Below are 8,658 nucleotides of genomic sequence, written 5' to 3'. Positions count from 1 at the left end.
GTTGGCCATTGATGGCATTACATGGATCCAGGAGCAGTTCGTGGTTGTAGCACTTAATTATTAGAAGATGGGGGATTTGGAAGGAGGGGGCACAGTCTTGATCTGAGCAGCCATGGAGATCTCATCCCCCGGTCCCGCACATCTGGGTTCCTCTTCCATTTCCTTCATGCAAGAGGCTCCTTCAATCTTGGGAAGGGTGGTCTTAAGCGTACCTATGGCTGGTTGCAGAGGTCTTCAGCTGCCGGGGCTCTAATCAGGGCGGTGAGGGAAACTCACCCCGGCACCTCCAAGTGGCCTCGGTGAGAAAAGCCAGGTGCGAGGTCAGGACACTGTCATTTTAGACATATTTGGAATTAATTTTAGATCGAAAAGTACACATCATTCAAAATACTTATGTGCTTAGTAATAAATTACTACACACTTGTTCAATCACCTCAGAGACCCCACTCTGCTCAGAGAACTAGATTTTTAATTACAGGTCTGTTTTGCCCATGTGTCATGACTGACAATCACTATCAGTAGATATGAAACTCACTACACACAAAGATGCACACAGGTTACTATGAGTCATCTATGTTGTTAATATGAGTTGGCCATTAAACTTCACTGAGACCCTTTGTTCTGTCCTTTATAGGAGCCTCATGAGTCTCACCTTCCGTTCAAGTTGAACTTGTAATAAGGTGGAATGAAATCATCAATATGATCCTCACCTCATCCTTCAGGAGAAAAATCCTACATACATTCAAGGTGGTCAAAGTGCAGACAACACCATTCACCTTTTCCTGGAGATGTACACAGGACTGAGGTGAGAACAGCAAAAGGCTCTATTTTAATGTCCTTAATGAAGGATTCAGGGAACAACATTAAACAAACTCATATACCATCTTCCAAAAGAATTATTTTGTAAAACTGATGCCTAGGGTATGGTAAACGATAATATAGTAAAAACCACATTTTTATTTCTGGGACATTAAAGTTCTAAATCTATTTATTATTCATGCTGCTTTGAAATAGATTCCTTGATTAGGAATCATTGTCTGCCATAGGAGTGAGGAAGGACAACACTCAAAGTAATAAGAAGCGAAAAATATGGAAAAATTTACTCCTACTAGGTTTGATAACACATATACTAAAATGGAAATGATACAATGATGAGCATGGTCCTTGCACAGAGATAACATGCAAACTTGTAAAGCATTCCATATTTTTGTTGCAAGAAGAATTAACAGGTATACTTTAAGCTAAGACAATCCACACAAGTACAAAAATTATACATAAAGAGAGCACAAATCCCCAAAACAACAATCTCTCTCAATGTCAATGGACTAAATGTGCCAATTCAGAGGCACAGAATAGGAAGATGAATTAGAAAATTGAACCCAACCTTCTGCTGCCCGCAAGAAACATGTCTGAACAATCAAAGCATCCATGGGCTAAAAGTAAAAGGCTGGAAAACAAGTTTTCAAGAAAATATCACCTCCGCAAAGCTGGAGTGGCCATACTAGTATCAGACCACATGGACTTCAAACTAAAGGTTATCAGATACAGTGAAGGTCATTTCTTAATGATCATGGGATATGTACATCAGAAAGAATTCACCCTCCTCAATGTATATGATCCTAATGACAGACCAGCAAAATACTTTAAAACAACTTCTAATAGACTTATAGAAAAACATTGATAGTAACACAATACTAGTAGGAGATTTCAACACTTCTTTGTCACTTCTCGATAGATCAAACAGACTGAAGCTCAGCAAGGAAATATTTTCTTTAAGGGAAGTAATGAACAATCGTTGGCTTAGGGAAGAAATCAAAGAGGAAATAAAAAGTTTCCATAAACAAATGAGAATGAGGACACGAGCTACCAGAACTTGTGGGACACAGCAAAAGCAGTGTTAAGAGGAAAGATTATAGCTCTGCCAGAATTCATCAGGAAGAAAGAAAGGGCTTACATGAATAAATTAGAGCTCAAGATTTTGGAAAATAACCAACAAAAGTAGTCCAAACTAGGCTGGAGGAAGGAAATAATAAAACTTGTACCAGACATCAATGAGCTAGAATCCCAAAATACAATCCAGAAGACCAATAAGAACAAAAACTGGTTCTTTGAGAAAATAAATAAGATCATTAAACCATGAGAAGCCTCTCAAAGAAACAAAGAGAAAGAATTCTAATAAATCGAATCAGAAATGCAAAGGGGGGTATCCTAATAGAAAGTACAGAAATCCATAGGATCATCAGAGATTATTTTGAGAATCTTTGCAGCAGGAAATGAGAGAATCTTGAATAAATTGATAAATTATTGGATTCCAATTACCTCCCAAGGCTGAACTAAGAAGATTTGGAATAATTGAACCTATCACTAACAAGGAAATTGAAATGATGGACAAAATTATACCCCCAAACAGAATCCAGGGCCCAGATGGATTCAATAGTGAACTATTTCAAACCTTTCAAGAGGAACTGCTTCCAACATTTTTAAGATTTTCCAGGAAATTGAAGAAACAGAAATACTCCCAAATAGTTTCTATGAGGCAAAGATCACCGTAATACTCAAATCGACAGAGACACCACAAAAAAAGAAAATTACAGACCTATTTCCTTTGTGAATACAGATACAAAAATTTTCAAGAAAATACCAGCAAAGAGAATCTAGAAACTCAACAAAAGATCACACACTATGACCAAGTAGGTTTAGCTTGGGGATGCAAGGATGGCTTAACATTCTCTAGTCAATCAACAGAATACACCATCTCAATAAAATAAAGATAAAAGTCATATGATCATATCAATAGATGTAGATAAAGCATTTGATGAGATCCAGCACCCATTCATGATGAAAAACTCTCAACAAAATGGGAGTTGAAAGTACTTTCCTCAATATAGTCAAAGCAAACTATCACAAACACACAGCAAGCATTATTCTCAACGGGGAGAAAACTAAAGGCTTGGAGCAGAAATCAATGAAATAGAATTCCAGAATACAATCAGGCACAAACCAAGTTACCCACTCTCACCACTCCTATACAGCATAGTACTTGAAGTACTTGCCATATGATTTCGTTAAAAAAAAAAGATATCAAGGGCATCCATATAAAAAAGGAAGAACTCAAGCTTTTACTATTTGGAGATAACATGATACTATACTTAGAAAGTCCCAAAGAATCTCCAAAAAAGCTCCTGGGAACAATAGATTTGTTTAGTAAAGTAGCATATTACAAAATCAATATCTGGTACGCCATGGCTTTCCCATATATTAATAATGAAAGAGAAAAAAGAGATAGAGAAAAACAATCCCATTCACAATAATACCTCAGAAAATCGAGTATATTGGAATCAACTAAAAAGGTTAAGGAACTGTACCAAAAAAAAACCCTACAAAACACTACTTCACGAAATAAGAGAGTATATGAGGAAATGGAATCACATCCCATGCTCATGGATTGAGAGGTTTAACACTGTCAAAATGGTAATACACCCCAAAGCTATATAAAGATTTAATGCACTTTCTAAAAGGATACCCATAACATTTTTCAAATAAATAGATTAAACACTCTTGAAACTCATACACAACTATAAACTCCCATGAAGAGCTAAAGCAATCTTTGGTAAAAAGAAGAAGGGAACACCTTCCCCAACTTCAATCCCTACTACAAAGTTGTAGTCATCCAGATACCATGATATTCAGATAAAGACAGGCCTCAGATCAATGGAATATAGTCAAATGTCTTGACGCTGGCCCTCAGATTATTATTACCTAATCTTTCATAAATGCTCAAGAAATATGAAGTTGAGCTAGGAAGTCTCTTCAGCAACTGGTGCTGGGAAAACTGGACAGCAACATGCAAAAAAAATGAACTCAGACCTCTTTATAGTCCCAGGCACAAAGTCAGATCAAATGTCTTAAAGACCTCACTATCATACCGGAATTCTTAAGATATATGGAGAAAAATGTGGGAAGATCCCTTCATGACATTAAAGCTAAGGGAAACAAAAAAGCAAGCAAGCAAGAAAGAAAGAAAGAAAAAAATTAAAAATTAGAAAATAATGCTGTTTGCAATGCTAAGGATCAATCCCAGATCATCATTTTCTTGCGTTTTTGGGTCACACGTGGCGATGCACAGTGGTTACTCCTGGCTGTGCACTCAGGAATTACTCCTCATGGTGCTTGGGGGGACCATACAGGATGCTGGGAATGTAACCTGGGTATGCTGTGTGCAAGGCAAATGCCCTAGCTGCTGAACTATCGCTCCAGCTCCCCCCCTCTCCATAATTCATCATCTTGAGGGCCTCAGATTTTTACCTTCGATTTAGAAACTTCATGTTTACATTGACACAGTAAATCGAAACCACAGAACCATTGAATGGCATGTTATAATGGTAGCAGCCATGAGCAAACTTTGATAACCCATAAGTTGTCATGAATGAATTCTGTCTCAGAGGCTTCACTTCTGAGGATACCTGTCACTACTTCCTTTCTGTTACGTATCCCAGGATCAGAACCTACATCAGGCCAGCAGTAGAAATTGTCCACCCGAAAGCTAGCCTTCCACTGAGATCAGAATCATTGATCCATGTAACTTGTAATTTTTCATTCATGATTTGTTGACCTTGTTTCATGTGGAGGCATCCAGAGCATAAACTCAGCTTTCCCGTTGTTTCCACAGGAAATCCAAATACCTAAGAATGTTATCATTTCTGACGCCACTGTTACAGATTTTTTGGAATCCCACGGTAAGATACTATCATTAATGTTATAATATTACTGTTCTCCATAGTTCAGATCTCCCCAAAGATCTCTCTACCCACCTCATTCCAACTGCAGACTCCAGTTTATCATGCTCCTGAAAGTACTTCTAATACTTTCACTCAGGTTCTCCCCTAAAGTGCAAAGGTAAAGTTCATACCACTCCAAGTACTTATTCCTAAACTACCAGAGTGGGCTTGTTCCTCAAGCTTTTGTTCTCATAAGAAGAAATACCGTGCTTCCTTTCTCTATGTCTCTCTTTGCTTGCTTTGTTAAATGACTGTTCTCGCTTGAACAAATATTCCATTCCACCCTACACCTGTTTCACAAGTTTCTGAGTGTTTTTCAGTAAAATCTATTTAGCTTCACTAAACTAAAAATTTTAAAACACCAGAGCATTGTTAAAACAAATATTTGTATCTTTTAAACCACAAATTTTGAAAATGAAAGGTGGTAAAGCAATGGAATACTATTCAGTTGTATGAAGTGAACTCTTCTTATTATTTGTATATAAAATGGATTACATGAGGAAATTATGTTTAGTGACATAAACCAGGCAGAGAAAGATAGGCATCCTACAAGTTCATGCATATGTGGCATATGGAGAAAACAAATTAAAAGAATAAAATGAGACAGACAAACGTCTAAAACATTATTTATATTCTATGATTTATAATTCAATTAACAATGGTTTCTCATACACATAATTCCAACATGACACTCACTCCTCATTCTCTCAAAGAATAAACCCTCCCTCTCCCCCAATCCCCCAGAATCCCTCACTCTCAATCCCCTGACTCAATTGTGTGGATCAGTTCTCCCCTTACATTGCTCTTGAACCTTTGTTTCTACCTTGCTGTGTGTCTTTACATCCCACATATGAGAAAAATCTCTCTGTATCTGTTCATTTCCTTAAGGCTAACTTTACATGCATGATATCCTCTAGTTTCATCCAATGTTGAAAATTGCATAATTTTGATCTTTTCAAAGCAATAAAAACAAATTTTAGAACTATGAGACTATTTAGTTACCAGATCGAGAAGTATAATCAAAGTGGAAAAACTGAACTATGGTGAATGACAGAGTAGGCCTTTCAGTAGTGAGTGTAATATGATACATGCACGTTGATTCTGCATAATCCTAAAATTTATGAAATTCTATAATGTAATTCTATAAGGTAATTTTACATAATCAAAAAAGTATTTAAATAATTTACATTTATCTATGATTATGACGTATCTTTTGTGTCGAACTATCAGAAATAAAAATAATGTGAGATAGAGATATGGTCTATCACTATACTTTTAAACAAGAGAAGCGCTAAAAATTTCTGTGTCTTGATGAACTCTCATATAAATTGACTCCAAAATCAAATTAATATACTCAAGGAAAAATAAAAGTCAACCAATTTAATCTTTTGCCTTCACTCAGGTTCCCATCTGCTGATCTCTCGCAGACAAAAAAAATATTTACTTTATTTTCTTTTAATTTTTATTAGTGAAACACCATGATGTACATTTTATTAGTGAAACACCATGATGTACATGCCTTCAGCAAATATCCTTGGTTTCAGAAGGATGGCTCTGGCTTGGATGGTGTCAAACATGAGAGCTGTGAGCTACCTGCAGTTAACACATGCTCTGAGGCTATGTGGTGACACTGCTGAGAAATGTCGAGAGCCCTGATTAGGTAGGGTCATGGGGGAGAATGGAATGATGACAAGAAAACAGAGCAACAGGACAAGATCATAGATTCCTTTGTATAAAAGTTTTCATCTCTAATGTATTAATCTGTGAATAAGAGAACCAACTTTTTATCATTTTCCTGGCAATATATTATCCTTACATAGTGCTTCAGGAAAAAAACTCTTCCCTTGTTAGTTATTATAGCCTGAATATCTGTGAGGTCTTTGAACTCTTTCTATATATACAGTGCTGATGACTGAAACCAATCTCACTATTTAAGTATCTAAACTGCAATGTTCTCACCATTTAACTCACTAAACTCTGATGGCTCCAAATCTTCTTAGATCAGCTTTCATCTCTTCCATGATATCCAGGCTTCTCTTCCCAACTGTTAACTCTCCCTTTCTTTCTCCCTCTCTCTACCAACTATGGTCTCCCTGCCAAAATTTGCTAAGACAAGCTTTCTTGAAATATAGACGTAAGTTGATTTCTCTTTTTTTTAAAATTTAGGCAATTTTGATTTCAAAGTCATTTATATTGGAGATTTGTCATACAATATTTCGATTCTAATTACACTACCAGTGTCTGCAACCCTCCACCAACAAATGACCTATTTCACCCTGCATTCCCACCTATTTCCTTGACAAACACATTTTGAAGTTTAACTATTGTACTTTGGGTTCCATACTTACAGTAGTGTTGGCATTGGTGGTTAAGACATACAACTCAACTTTTTCATGCTGGCCTTCCTTGATCAATGCCCACTGACACCATGTAGAGGAAATATATGAGAACAAATCATTAAGCTCCAAATTTTTCAAATAATCTTTAAACAATTCTAATCGAAAAGAAAATAGTGGGAACTGGAGGAGACAACCTCTTGTCAGCCTGCAAAGTCTTTTCATTTTTCCACATTACAACAGAAGTAATCAGTGAAGGAGGTCTGTCATCACGGAAGTTAGGTGACCCTGCTGAGGTGTGGTCAACAGGGTGTTTTGTGCTCTTCTCTCCTTCCACCAGAAGTCCCAACCCTATGATTTTTGTCTCTTCCGTCCCCATAAAATGGAAAAAGTTTTACCACACAGACATCCATGTAATGAGCCCAGCCAAGGTGATAAAAGTAAATTTCAGCAAATTCATAGGTTCGTCATGGTGGTAGAAACTAAATATCATATTTTTGTATTGAATCTGCAGGAGACACATATTACAAACCTTTTTATGATTCAGTTTCAATCATAGGATATTTTAACACCCAACCTCCACTAGTATACAGTTCCATTGCTAATGTCCCCAGTTTCTCTCCCACCACTCCCTCTCCCAACCCCAAACCCCACCTGACAGCCTGCTGTCTCTACACTATGGCAGGCACCTCTCTCTCTCTCTCTCTCTCATCCTTTGGGCATTATGGATTGTAATACAGAGAGTGAGAGTTTCTTACGTTTATTCCTTTACCTACTTTCAGGACTCAGTTCTCACCCAGAGTAATCACTTCCAACTATCATTGTCATAGCGGTCCCTTCTTTATTCTAAATGCTCGCCTTCAGCACTTGTGGCAAGCGTCCAACCATTGACCAATTCTCCTGGCCTGTGTTTCTGCTATCCTTGGCTATTAGTCTCATACTCTGGTTTTTTATATCCAAAAAATGGGGTAGTCCAATCAGTATACCCCTTTCCTTCTGACTGATTTCATTGAGCATAATATTCTTCCCTGCACATCCATTTATAAGCAAATTTCATGATTTCAGTTTCCTGCCAACTGCGTCGTATTCAATTGTGTAGGTATACCATAGTTTCTTCTGGCTATTGTTAATAGTACTGCAGATGGTATTTCTGTTATAAATATCATGTTTAATGTAACTTACATAGGAAAATACTTCCCAGGTTCCAAACATACATAATCCACTCACAAACACAAATTTATTTAGTTTTTTAAAAAATATAATTTATTATGATGCTTTCTAAAAAACGGAAGCGATTAACAAAAACTCAGGGAAAACATATTCTATAAAAGCCAAAAAAAATAACCTTAAGAAAGGACAACAGGTACGTGTTCTTGCTCCTCAAAAATCCATGTGTTTCTTGATATATTGTCAATATCTTTCTATAGCCTTCAAATTTTTCAACTTCATTTCTAAACACTATTTAAAGTTATATTAATTTAATAGGTATAATCAGCTTTATAGAATATGTATTTGATTCTTTCATATTTTGCATAAACAACGTT

At 36.6% G+C, this 8,658-nt stretch overlaps 1 pseudogene; it reads left to right on the top strand.

The window, feature by feature from the left end:
- Positions 1 to 1,112: 1,112 nt before the first annotated feature.
- LOC130033865 (uncharacterized) lies at positions 1,113 to 1,209 on the top strand (annotated as a pseudogene).
- Positions 1,210 to 8,658: the final 7,449 nt, after the last annotated feature.

This window comes from Sorex fumeus, unplaced genomic scaffold, assembly GCF_029834395.1.
Source record: "Sorex fumeus unplaced genomic scaffold, SorFum_2.1 ptg000054l, whole genome shotgun sequence".
NCBI classification, from domain to species: domain Eukaryota; kingdom Metazoa; phylum Chordata; class Mammalia; order Eulipotyphla; family Soricidae; genus Sorex; species Sorex fumeus.
Note: the sequence above shows the minus strand (reverse complement) of the source record. Positions and strands in the feature narration are given on the sequence as shown.